Source organism: Schistocerca nitens, chromosome 9 (assembly GCF_023898315.1).
Source record: "Schistocerca nitens isolate TAMUIC-IGC-003100 chromosome 9, iqSchNite1.1, whole genome shotgun sequence".
Classification (NCBI taxonomy): Eukaryota; Metazoa; Arthropoda; class Insecta; order Orthoptera; family Acrididae; genus Schistocerca; species Schistocerca nitens.
In genome coordinates, this window is record NC_064622.1 from 258,699,897 (window position 1) to 258,713,688 (window position 13,792).

The 13,792-nt window shown below is 45.8% G+C and overlaps 1 pseudogene; it reads right to left on the reverse strand.

Annotated features, from left to right (window-relative positions):
* Positions 1-2,286: 2,286 nt before the first annotated feature.
* Positions 2,287-2,403, reverse strand: LOC126204862 (5S ribosomal RNA; annotated as a pseudogene).
* Positions 2,404-13,792: the final 11,389 nt, after the last annotated feature.

The following is a 13,792-nucleotide window of genomic DNA, read 5'->3' on the forward strand; positions in this document are numbered from 1 at the left end:
ACAATAACAAATTCCAGCAATGCAAACCAGCCACAGACTGCACACAGCACAGCCAGTGATTTTCGTATAGAGAGCTACATGGCGTTACCAAAACCTAAACAGCCTACTTACACTGGGATCCACATTCATGTAGCACTTTATAAAAGACCATATCTACGCCCCTGACTGTAACTCTTTCTTTATTTCACGATTGCAATTTCGGCCTTAGGCCATTATCAAGTGAAGATGTTATGGCTATTAGGCCATGAGACATTTATATAGTAATGACAACGACATAGAAATGTGGTAGCTCATTTTAGGTTGACATGGCCTAATAGCCATAACATCTTGATAATGACCTAAGGCGGAAATAGCAGTCGGGAAATAAAGAAAATGTTACAGTCACTGGCGTTAATATGATGTCTTTTATAACAGCCGGCAGCAGTGGACGAGCGGTTCTTGGCGCTTCAGTCTGGAACCGCGCGACAGCTACGGTCGCAGATTCGAATCCTGCCTCGGGCATGGATGTGTATGATGTCTTTAGGTCAGTTAGGTTTAAGTAGTTGTAAGTTCTAGGAGACTGATGACCTCAGATGTTAAGTCCCATAGTGCTCAGAGCCATTTGAACCTTTTTTTTTTTTTTTTTTTTTTTTTAATAGCAGTTGAAGCAGTTTGCTGGCTCCAATGGTTCCAGGCGCATCAAGTGGACGTAAGGTCTCGGCCGTGATTCCGACTGGTATCGTAACGCATCAGATCAATACTCCATATCTTCTACAAGGAATTCAAGAATTGTGTACCAAAATAAGGGTCCAGATACTGAGGCCTTCAGACAGCCCTTCGTGATTTGCACCGATAGTTCAATCTCGGAACTGAGTCGGCCACATTCGTGGGAGGGAAGGAAGAGGCCCACCACACAGACTACACAGGTGCCGCAGCGCAGGAGCTGTTGCATCATGGTTTGCCGGCTCCAGAGACTCTGGGCGCGGCCACTGGAGGTAAGGTCTCGGCCGCGGCCCTGACTCGCGCCTGGAGAAAGTGGCGTCCACCTGCCGCCGCCTACCACGGCTCTGTGCTGCGCCGTCTCCATCAATCAAACTCCGGGGCATCCGGACCGCTTCTCCCGTAACCGGGACCAGTCCGGCTGCCACACAGTCGTAAATCTGGACGACACGCCGTAACACCTCGGACCCCTGTGGTGCGCTTCCGTCTTTCTCCCAGCTTGTGTCATTCTTACAGTCACAACCTGGTCGCGTATCACCTAACGAGATCAGATCTCTTCTCACGAAGGCCGATACTTCGTGACCTCCGATGATACACAGCCACAGCAGTGCCCCATAAATTATAAACGCTTCCTTAGATCTGTTCTCTTGCATATATGCAACATTCACAACGCATTGTCTTATTTGGTTTGAGTTTTTGAATTGTCGTCCACGTGAGGTTAGGGCTGGTTTTTCATTTGTTTTTATAATAAAACGCCATTCCACTCACTGTGTTTCTTCTTCACGCTCCACAGCATCTGCTGTGCTGCTGTGTATACGACATTTTTTTGGACTTTACCGAGTCCTTCTGTCAGTAACTCCTCTTGTGTTTTCATATTTATTCTACGTACATCGATGTGTCCCAGAAAGATCTGGCTTCAGATACATTTACTATTGGACATTGAGAAAGATGTGCCTCCTCTTCACTTTTATGAGAGCTTGAACTCTGTGGAGACACATTCAATGTCTGAATGTCTGTGGAGGAGTGGCAGACGGTAGTGATGTTGTACGGTAGGATCTGGAACGGAGTCAAAAAAAATGGCTCTGAGCACTATGGGACTTAACTTCTGAGGTCATCAGTCCCCTATAACTTAAAACTACTTAAACCTTACTAACCTAAGGACATTACACACATCCATGCCTGATGCAGGATTCGAACCTGCGACGGTAGCGGTCGCGCGGTTCCAGAGTGTAGCGCCTAGAACCGCTCGGCCACCGCGGCCGGCGGAACTAAGTCGAATGACTGACTCGTCCCAAATGTGTTCCATTCAGTTCAGGTCGGAACTCTGGGCAGGTGAGTCCATTTCAGGAATGTTTTTGTCCACAAACCATTGCCTCACAGCAGCAGCAGCAGCAGCAGCACTCCGTCTTCAGGCCACAAGTGGCCCATCGGGACCATCCGACCGCCGTGTCATCCTCAGTTGAGGATGCGGATAGGAGGGTCGTGCGGTCAGCACACCGCTCTCCCGGTTTTCTTTGACCGGAGCCGCTACTATTCGGTCGAGTAGCTTCTCAATTGGCATCACGAGGCTGAGTGCACCCCGAAAAATGGCAACAGCGCATGGCGGCTGGATGGTCACCCATCCAAGTGCCGGCCACGCCCGACAGCGCTTAACTTCGGTGATCTCACGGGAACCGGTGTATCCACTGTGGCAAGGCCGTTGCACCTATAGCCTCACAGAACCTGCTTTACTACAGGGTGCATTGCCGTGCTGATACAATCACCAACTCTGAACTGTTCTTCTAATGTGGTAGTACACAGTGCTCTACAGTGTGTTCATATCCTTCGGCACTTCGCATTTTCTTAAGCGCAACTCGTGGACCACAACCTGACCACGAAGAACACCCTCCCATATGCAACACCACCCCCTAATTACTTCACTAATGGCGTAACACAGAATGGAAGGTAATATTTTCCAGGCTATCCACAAACTCAAATCCTTTAGTCGGATTTCTACAGGGAATAACATGATCCATCACTCCAAATCACTTGTTTTCAATCATCGATTGTCCAGTGGGATTGTTTCTTGCATCACCTCAGCCGTCTCTTAGCATTGACTACAGGAATGTGTGGGTTATGGGGAGTATGGAAGAAGCCTGGAGATACTAAAAGGTATCAGATAGATTATATAATGGTAAGACAGAGATTTAGGAACCACGTTTTAAATTGTAAGACATTTCCAGGGGCAGATGTGGACTCTGACCACAATCTCTTGGTTATGAACTGTAGATTAAAACTGAAGAAACTGCAAAAAGGTGGAAATTTAAGGAGATGGGACCTGGATAAACTGAAAGAACCAGAGGTTGTAGAGCGTTCTTGGTTATGAACTGTAGATTAAAACTGAAGAAACGGCAAAAAGGTGGAAATTTCAGGAGATGGGACCTGGATAAACTGACTAAACCAGAGGTTGTACAGAGTTTCAGGGAGAGCATAAGGGAACAATTGACAGGAATGGGGGAAAGAAATACAGTAGAAGAAGAATGGGTAGCTCTGAGGGATGAAGTAGTGAAGGCAGCAGACGATCAAGTAGGTAAAAAGACGAGGGCTAATAGAAATCCTTGGGTAACAAGAAATATTGAATTTAATTGACGAAAGGAGAAAATATAAAAATGCAGTAAATGAAGCTGGCAAAAAGGAATACAAACGTCTCAAAAATTAGATCGACAGGAAGTGCAAAATGGCTAAGCAGGCATGGCTAGAGAACAAATGTAAGGATGTAGAGGCTTATCTCACTAGGGGTAAGATAGATACTGCCTACAGGAAAATTAAAGAGACCTTTGGAGAAAAGTGAAAGACTTGTATGAATATCAAGAGGTCAGATGGGAACCCAGTTCTAAACAAAGAAGGGAAAGCAGAAAGGTGGAAGGAGTATATAGAGGATCTATACAGGGGCGATGTACTTGAGGGCAATGTTATAGAAATGGAAGAGGATGTAGATGAAGATGAAATGGGAGATATGATACTGCGTGCAGAGTTTGATAGAGCACTGAAAGAACTAAGTCGAAACAAGGCCCCGGGAGTAGACAACATTCCATCAGAACTACTGACAGCCTCGGGAGATCCAGTCCTGACAAAACTCTACCATCTGGTGAGCAAAATGTATGAGACAGGCGAAATACCCTCAGACTTCAAGAAGAATATAATAATTCCAATTCCAAAGAAAGCAGGTGTTGACAGATGTGAAAATTACCGAACTATCAGTTTAATAAGTCACGGCTGCAAACTAGTAACGCGAATTCTTTACAGACGAATGGAAAAACTGGTAGAAGCCGACCTTGGGGAAGATCAGTTTGGATTCCGTAGAAATATGGGAACACGTGAGGCAATACTGACCCTACGACTTATTTTAGAAGCTAGATTAAGAAAAGGCAAACCTACATTTCTAGCATTTGTAGACTTAGAGAAAGCTTTTGACAATGTTGACTGGAATACACTCTTTCAAATTCTGGAGGTGACAGGGGTAAAATACAGGGAGCGAAAGGCTATTTACAATTTGTACAGAAACCAGATGGCAGTTATAAGAGTCGAGGGACATGACAGGGAAGCAGTGGTTGGGAAGGGAGTGAGAGAGGGTTGTAGTCTCTCCCCAATGTTGTTCAATCTGTCTATTGAGCAAGCAGTAAAGGAAACAAAAGAAAAATTCGGAGTAGGTATTAAAATCCATGGAGAAGAAATAAAAACTTTGAGGTTCGCCGATGACATTGTAATTCTGTCAGAGACAGCAAAGGACTTGGAAGAGCAGTTGAACGGAATGGACAGTTTCTTGAAAGGAGGATATAAGATGAACATCAACAAAAGCAAAACGAGGATAATGGAATTTTGTCGAATTAAGTCGGGTGATGCAGAGGGAATTAGATTAGAAAATGACTCAAAGTATTAAAGGAGTTTTGCTATTTGTGGAGTAAAATAACTGATGATGGTCGAAGTAGAGAGGATATAAAATGTAGACTGGCAATGGCAAGGAAAGCATTTCTGAAGAAGAGAAATTTGTTAACATCGAGTATAGATTTAAGTGTCAGGAAGTCGTTTCTGAAAGTATATGTATAGAGTGTAGCCTTGTATGGGAGTGAAACATGGACGATAACTAGTTTGGACAAGAAGAAAATAGAAGCTTTCGAAATGTGGTGCTACAGAAGAATGTTGAAGATTAGATGGGTAGATCACATAACTAATGAGGAGGTACTGAATAGAACTGGGGAGAAGAGGAGTTTGTGGCACAACTTGACTAGAAGAAGGGATCGGTTGGTAGGACATAATCTGAGGCATCAAGGGATCACCAATTTAGTGTTGGAGGGCAGCGTGGAGGGTAAAAATCGTAGAGGGAGACCAAGAGATGAATACACTAAGCAGATTCAGAGGGATGTAGGCTGCAGTAGGTACTGGGAGATGAAGAAGCTTGCTCAGGATAGAGTAGCGTGGAGAGCTGCATCAAACCAGTCTCAGGACTGAAGACCACAACAACAACAACAACATGAGGAGTAAGTAGCTCGACCATTGTATCACATGTTTTCAACTTCTTATGCACAGTCTTTATGCTAGCTGGACTGTTGGTAATACAATGAGGTTTGCCTACTCTTGGGTTATCTGTGGGTGTTCCTTCGCGTTTCCACTTCTCAGTAACGTCATCAACAGTCGTCTTGGGAAGCTTTAGAGGGGCTGAAATGTCCGTGATGGATTTGTTACTCAGGTGACACCCAATGAATAGTCCTCGTTCGAAGTCATTGAGCTCTGCTGACCGTGCCATTCTTTAGTCGGGAACCGCGGCACCGGCCGGCCGAAGTGGCCGTGCGGTTAAAGGCGCTGCAGTCTGGAACCGCGAGACCGCTACGGTCGCAGGTTCGAATCCTGCCTCGGGCATGGATGTTTGTGATGTCCTTAGGTTAGTTAGGTTTAACTAGTTCTAAGTTCTAGGGGACTAATGACCTCAGCAGTTGAGTCCCATAGTGCTCAGAGCCAGTAAACAGTAACCGCGCCACCGCTACGGTAGCAGGTTCGAATCCTGCGTCGGGCATGGATGTGTGTGATGTCCTTAGGTTAGTTAGGTTTAAGTAGTTCTAAGTTCTAGGCGACTGATGACCTCAGATGTTAAGTCCCATATTGCTCAGAGGCATTTGAACATTTTTTTTGCGTGGAGGGTCCATGGATTCATAAGGTTGTCTTCATACCTGTACAGGTCCATCCCCTCGATACAATATGAAACCAGACTCGTCCGACCAGGCAACATGTTTCCAGTCATCAACACTCCAATGTCCGTGTTGACGTGCCCAGGCGAAGCGTAAAGCTTTGTGTCGTCCAGCCATCAAGGGTACACGAGTGGGCCTTCGGCTCCGAAAGCCCATATCGATGATATTTCGTTGAATGGTTCGCACGCTGACACATGTTGATGGTCCAGCATTGAAAGCTGCAGCTAATTGCGGAAGAGTTGCACTTCTGTCATGTTGAAGGATTCTCTTCTGTAGTCGTTGGTCCCGTTCTTGAAGGATCTTTTTCCGGCCACAGCGATGTCGGAGATTTGATGTCTTACCGGATTCCTGATACTGACGGTACACTCGTGAAATGGCCGTACGGAAAAAATCCCCAATTCTCCGCCATCTCGAAGATACTGTGTCCCATAACTCGTGCGCCGACTGTAACACCACGTTCAAATCCCTTAAATCTTGATAACCTGCCATTGTAGCAGCAGTAACCGATTTAACAACTGCACCAGACACTTGTCTGATATAGGCGTTGCCGACCGCACGCCGTATTCTGCGTGATTAGATATCTATGTATTTGAACACACAAGGCTATGCCAGTTTCTTTGGCGCTTCATTGTACATGGGGGGGGGGGAGGGGTTCATCTCGGCCACTCCGGTCGGCGCAATATATTTCAAAATACTGAGCTTTGTCTGCACTACTATCGATCAAGGTCATTTATCTGTAGCGTCGATCAAAAGTTTCACGAATCTAAAGACTAGAGAAACGTTAAGTCACCGAATAAACAATACATTTCAATTGACAGTTGTCATAAATGATATTTTATTGTGCAGAAAGCTAAAATTTTGTTTAAAATTATATATGTTAACACCTGAAGTACCTATTGAGACGTATTTCCCAAAACAGGAGTCGCTGTATTAGCCCTATGTTCTTCCTTTACTCGTCAGTGAAGTGCAAGAAGCGGACTTTCAACAAGTGATTAAAGCTCAGCAGGATGAAACGTCTCATGGCAAAGATCTAATTAAGGCGATGTACACTCCTGGAAATGGAAAAAAGAACACAATGACACCGGTGTGTCAGACCCACCATACTTGCTCCGGACACTGCGAGAGGGCTGTACAAGCAATGATCACACGCACGGCACAGCGGACACACCAGGAACCGCGGTGTTGGCCGTCGAATGGCGCTAGCTGCGCAGCATTTGTGCACCGCCGCCGTCAGTGTCAGCCAGTTTGCCTTGGCATACGGAGCTCCATCGCAGTCTTTAACACTGGTAGCATGCCGTGACAGCGTGGACGTGAACCGTATGTGCAGTTGACGGACTTTGAGCGAGGGCGTATAGTGGGCATGCGGGAGGCCGGGTGGACGTACCGCCGAATTGCTCAACACGTGGGGCGTGAGGTCTCCACAGTACATCGATGTTGTCGCCAGTGGTCGGCGGAAGGTGCACGTGCCCGTCGACCTGGGACCGGACCGCAGCGACGCACGGATGCACGCCAAGACCGTAGGATCCTACGCAGTGCCGTAGGGGACCGCACCGCCACTTCCCAGCAAATTAGGGACACTGTTGCTCCTGGGGTATCGGCGAGGACCATTCGCAACCGTCTCCATGAAGCTGGGCTACGGTCCCGCACACCGTTAGGCCGTCTTCCGCTCACGCCCCAACATCGTGCAGCCCGTCTCCAGTGGTGTCGCGACAGGCGTGAATGGAGGGACGAATGGAGACGTGTCGTCTTCAGCGATGAGAGTCGCTTCTGCCTTGGTGCCAATGATGGTCGTATGCGTGTTTGGCGCCGTGCAGGTGAGCGCCACAATCAGGACTGCATACGATCGAGGCACACAGGGCCAACACCCGGCATCATGGTGTGGGGAGCGATCTCCTACACTGGCCGTACACCACTGGTGATCGTCGAGGGGACACTGAATAGTGCACGGTACATCCAAACCGTCATCGAATCCATCGTTCTACCATTCCTAGACCGGCAAGGGAACTTGCTGTTCCAACAGGACAATGCACGTCCGCATGTATCCCGTGCCACCCAACGTGCTCTAGAAGGTGTAAGTCAACTACCCTGGCCAGCAAGATCTCCGGATCTGTCCCCCATTGAGCATGTTTGGGACTGGATGAAGCGTCGTCTCACGCGGTCTGCACGTCCAGCACGAACGCTGGTCCAACTGAGGCGCCAGGTGGAAGTGGCATGGCAAGCCGTTCCACAGGACTACATCCAGCATCTCTACGATCGTCTCCATGGGAGAATAGCAGCCTGCATTGCTGCGAAAGGTGGATATACACTGTACTAGTGCCGACATTGTGCATGCTCTGTTGCCTGTGTCTATGTGCCTGTGGTTCTGTCAGTGTGATCATGTGATGTATCTGACCCCAGGAATGTGTCAATAAAGTTTCCCCTTCCTGGGACAATGAATTCACGGTGTTCTTATTTCAATTTCCAGGAGTGTATATTTGACACTGGGGTTACTCCGAAAGAGATGTATGTCCACGTGTTGCTCTTGCTAAGTGTGCACACTGTTCCATTCGACTGTCTTTTAATAATTTCTTCAAAACTCCACATCTGCACTTCGGTGACAAATGAAGTAAGAACGTTCCACGACGAAAGAACTTTAGTTTTGAAAAATGTGAACCTAACTACTGTATGAATTAACACATGTTTTAAAACTACACTGCTGGCCACCGTAAATGCAACACCCTGAAGGAAGCATCCGAATCAAGTGAAATTTACACTATGAGTTTGCAGCGATGAGATATGCAACTGATTAGAATTTCAGCGCAGACGCACATCACGCGCGCCAGTGGCGCCACCTCATAGCGCCATTTAAGGCTTGGCGATTTCGACGAGTGTACGTTCGGCACGTGTGTTTATCTTGTGGTTGATTCACAAGACGATCAGTTATGCCTCGTAGACAACAGCGAACATCGTTTGATCAAGTATCCGAGTTCGACAGAGGAAGGATAGTGGCTTACCGAGATTGTGGATTATCATACAGAGAAATCGCTAGTCGTGTTGGACGAAACCAAACAACTGTAATGCGGATATGTGACCGTTGGATGCAGGAGGGTACGACGGACCGACGTGGTCGATCGCATTCACCTCGGTGCACCACTGCACGTGCTGATAGGCAAATTGTGCGCATGGCAGTGACAAATCGCTCAGTGACATCCCGAACCATAGCACAGCACATTGCGTCTGTAACGCATCATCCAGTGTCTGCGCGTACCATTCGACGCCGTTTACAGCAGAGTGGTCTGTCCGCAAGACGTCCATTGCTTCGTCTACCATTGACGCAGAACCACAGACGTCTGCGCCGCCAATGGTGTGATGACAGACGGATGTGGACGGCAGAATGGAATGACGTTGTCTTTACTGACGAGGCACGCTTCTGTCTGCAGCACCACGATGGTCGGATTCGAGTGTGGAGACACCGTGGAGAGAGGAAGCTGGACAGCTGCATTATGCACCGCCACACTGGTCTTGCACCGGGTATTATGGTATGGGGCGGTATTGGATATTACTCTCGCACGCCTCTAGTACGCATTGCCGGTACTTTAAATAGCCGGCGCTACATATCCGAGGTGCTGGAGCCAGTTGTCCTTCCGTACCTTCAGGGCTCGGCCACAGCCATATTTCAACAGGATAATGCGCGACCACACGTGGAACGCAATGTCCAAAGGTTCTTCGTCAATAACCAGATTGAATTGCTTCCCTGGCCGGCTCGCTCTCCGGATCTTTCGCCGATAGAAAACATGTGGTCCATGGTTGCTCAACGAGTGACCCATATTACATCCCCAGCTGCCACACCAGATGATCTTTGGCAACGTGTGGAAGCTGCTTGGGCTGCTGTACCTCAGGAACACATCCAACGTCTCTTTGACTCAATGCCGAGACGTGTGGGAGCGGTGATCTCCAACAATGGCGGCTACTCTGGCTACTGATTCTGGCAGGAACCACATGTCACAGACGTCTGTAAACGTAATCATTTGATACTTGGTCAACATGTTATCTACAAAATAAATTTTGTTGGGCTACCTCTTGTCTTTCTTGGTGTTGCATTTACGGTGGCCAGCAGTGTAGATTAATTTTGGCAAATAATGCCGCGTTTACGACTGTTGTGAATCTGCTGATCGTAATACTCTGTTATATTGTATCGTTTCTGCAGCGGTTTGTGCTTCTGCAGTCTGTAAGATCATAATTTATCAATTTTTTCGAGTCTTAAGTACGACTTTTCGGTGGTCTATGTTTATAAAACACCCTGCATATACTGTACTTTTATATGTGTCGCTAATCACATTAAACGTGACTAAGAGGAAAAACAGGACTAAGCTCTCACTAACAGTAGGAAAAGAAATCTGATGCTTCTTGACGGGAAGTTTGGCACCGGTTCTCCCCTCTATTTAGATCTTGGCTAAGGACAGAGTTTACTTTGGAGGCTAATCCGCATGTACAAAATGCGCGTAAGCTGATTAACAAAGACTAGTTTCGCTACATCTCCATCCGCAGCCAACGCAATACCGACCAATAAAATTTCATCCTATTTCTGGATTCGAACCAGATCTTCTATGCTCGAGCTTTTCCTGTTTAGTGTGATTTTGCTACGCCAATCATTTCTCATTCGGTACTCAGTGCTCCGTATAAAACATTTTAAAACCAATTTACTGACCTGTTTATCTGCGAACTGTTTCATATAAACAAGGCAATACTTACGTTGTAAAACAGCGCTACCATTAAGCTGAACAAGTTTTGCCTTTTGCGTTGCCTCCCGTATGAGAGGAAGATGAAATGCACGTGAACAATAGTGGGGTCTCGTCTCTAAGCTAATTGCAGTGGACAGGTGAATGAAGTTTCTTGGCCAGGGGAAGCGAAAGGCTGCCGCATACTAATGAACCCCTGCCGCCTCCTGGCACCCTCTCCCAGATATGGCCTGCTGAGTCACAAAGCTGGCCGCCGACTCATCTGCTGGGAGACGCAGCAGGTCTTCTAGCAACACCTCCTGACGGCTGCCTAGCTCCAGAATTCCCTTTCCCTGTTACATCGCGCCTCGTCTTTGTTCTCGTTTTCACCGCGTAATCTCCGAGCCGGTCGTCTATTTTTTCTTCGTCGGTGTACCTCTTCCGGCTGCTAGAAGTTATTTAACGTCCTTAATGAACTGGGACAGCCGCGTCCAGGAGAAAATGTCCCAGTGGTACAGCACCGCTGAAGGCCATTGAAGGACGCTGGAGAAACACGAAAAGCGAAGAATTTAGTCTCGGACCGGTTTCCCGCAATCTGTAGCAGTGCGAAGATTATGGTATTGTGATTTATAGCCGCTGAGACATTTCATAATCAGTTTATTCCCTTAACAATCTTTTTTTGTTTATAACTTCACAGCCATTGTGAACGTGATGTAGTTAACTAATTTCGAACATTGAAATAAAGTGTTTATCTATATCTGTAAATATATGTATTTATAAATATCATTGTATGTTTCTATGCACTTTCCGTGTCTCCTCCTAAACTAATGGATCAGTTTCAATGAAACTTGTTCCACATTTCACTTACTATCTGCGGAGAAGCACTGCGGGAGGAGGGTCCACCTACCTCCCATAAGGGTGGGCGTCTAACTCAGGAATGCCTGGAACAATTTTAATCAAACTTTTAAGATGCTTAACTCACCACTTGTATACGCAGGAACACAACTCTACTATACATAGGAGTGGGGAAGGGAAGCTGTGACTAGTATAGTAATTCGATTACGACCGGTATTAGTACAGAATTCGTAATTTTCTGGATCCTCAGATGAACTGATAATACGAAAAATGAACAGGTTCTCCGCAGAATAGGCGAGGAGAGGAATGTGTGCCTAAGGCAAGAAGAAGAGTCATGATATTAGGACACGTTTGAGAACCTCAAAGGACTAATTTCCATAGTGACTGAGGGAGCTATAGACGGCAAAAACTATAAGGGAAGAAAGAGTCTGGAATGAAACCAACAAATAGTTGAGGGCTTTGGGTGCAAGTGCTACTGTTACACTAAGATGTTGGCACAGAAGTGATGAACCGCATCAATCGCTCTGTGGGCACAAAGGCAAGAAAGATGCCGTGAAGCCGAAATCGGTACTCTGTGCACATAAATAAAAAATATGACACTGCGAATTCTACTGTTTATGTAGATATCAATGTCACCATGCTCCTCAGAAGATCAAACCACCACCCATTTTACGTCTTTGATGGTTCTTCTAACAGATTAATCCCCTCATCACCATAAGCCAAAAACGTTTGCAGCTATGTTCCAATTCCACAATTATTATATCCAGATATGTCTAATTCAGATGGTAAACTCTCAAGGACATTTACATTTACTGTGCACGACGCACATCCTATGATACGCGTTACGATACTGCATGTTTGGAGGGTTTGTGCTCATTATTATACAGCACGTCTTTAGCATTCGCCCAGCTCTTGTGTAAGGACACAATTCCAAGCCATTTGACTACGGTCTTGTTCACCTAAAATCTTATAATGCACCCTATAAGGAACACATCAGGTTTAGAGCTTCTCTGAAATTCCTCTAAGTAATAACCACCAGCAATTTATTCACCTTCACCATCCATCCTTAAAGATATAACTTCTTGTGTTTGTTTCCCACACTTTGGAAACTTTAAATATCTCTGTAGGCCAAATCAGTGGGTAAGATTTCTCAAATGCTGTCATGTATTTAGAAATATGCATCAGTCACCGATAATAAATTACTGCTTGTGTGGCACCAACATTTTACTATGAGTGTATACTGTATTTCAAAGTTCATTATCACAGACATAAACTGGCCTCTTTTTTGTGGCTTTATGTTGAGAGCAGCAATACTGTGTAATTATATGTTGGAGAACGATGACCTGCTGGTACGATACTCAAACATTAAACTGCATCCACATATAATTTTTTATTATTCTATTCAAATGTTAAGAAATGTGGGAGAATGTCGAGTGGCGGTATAATCTGTATCGACACATTGCTGTCCTAAAATACCGTTCTGGAATACGCCCCCATGGTTTGTTGGAAGGTTGTCTGTGCAGTAATTCATCTCTGTCTGCAGCAGTTGCTCAAAGACATCTGCAGGTTCCTTATCAGTCCTCACCTTCACAGGTAGGGCAAGGCAAATTTGGAATATGTGTCTATTACCATTAAAACATGTTTGAAATGCTTAACTGCACGTGAGTATTGCTTCATAATTATGAGACCTGCCTGCCACAAATCATCCAAACCATATACACAAACACACCTGCACGTAAAGGTTTCTTGTGCTAGTTTATGGAGATCTTGGATGGCTGTCTCCACATTATTTGGTAATGTGTTTTTGTCAAAGCTCTCAAGTGAGTGATGTGATTTTGTTCATGTGAACATATTCCCTGTGACAGACGATGCTGTGAGCAGCCAAAATCATTCTATGATTTAATTATGGTCACTGTATAGTATGTATTCTAGAGATCTTCATTCTCTTATGTTGGATGTCGATTTGTTCACCCACACAGTTCACATCTTCTAATGCAAGTCTAATAATATTCACACATTTATTGCTCTCTGGGCTTTTTATTCATCGATCTCTGGCGTTGTTTAGCCCCTGTGCATTAGTTATATGCAATATTTCGCAAAGCCTCAGATCTGTTTTGAGAAATACACTCCTGGAAATTGAAATAAGAACACCGTGAATTCATTGTCCCAGGAAGGGGAAACTTTATTGACACATTCCTGGGGTCAGATACATCACATGATCACACTGACAGAACCACAGGCACATAGACACAGGCAACAGAGCATGCACAATGTCGGCACTAGTACAGTGTATATCCACCTTTCGCAGCAATGCAGGCT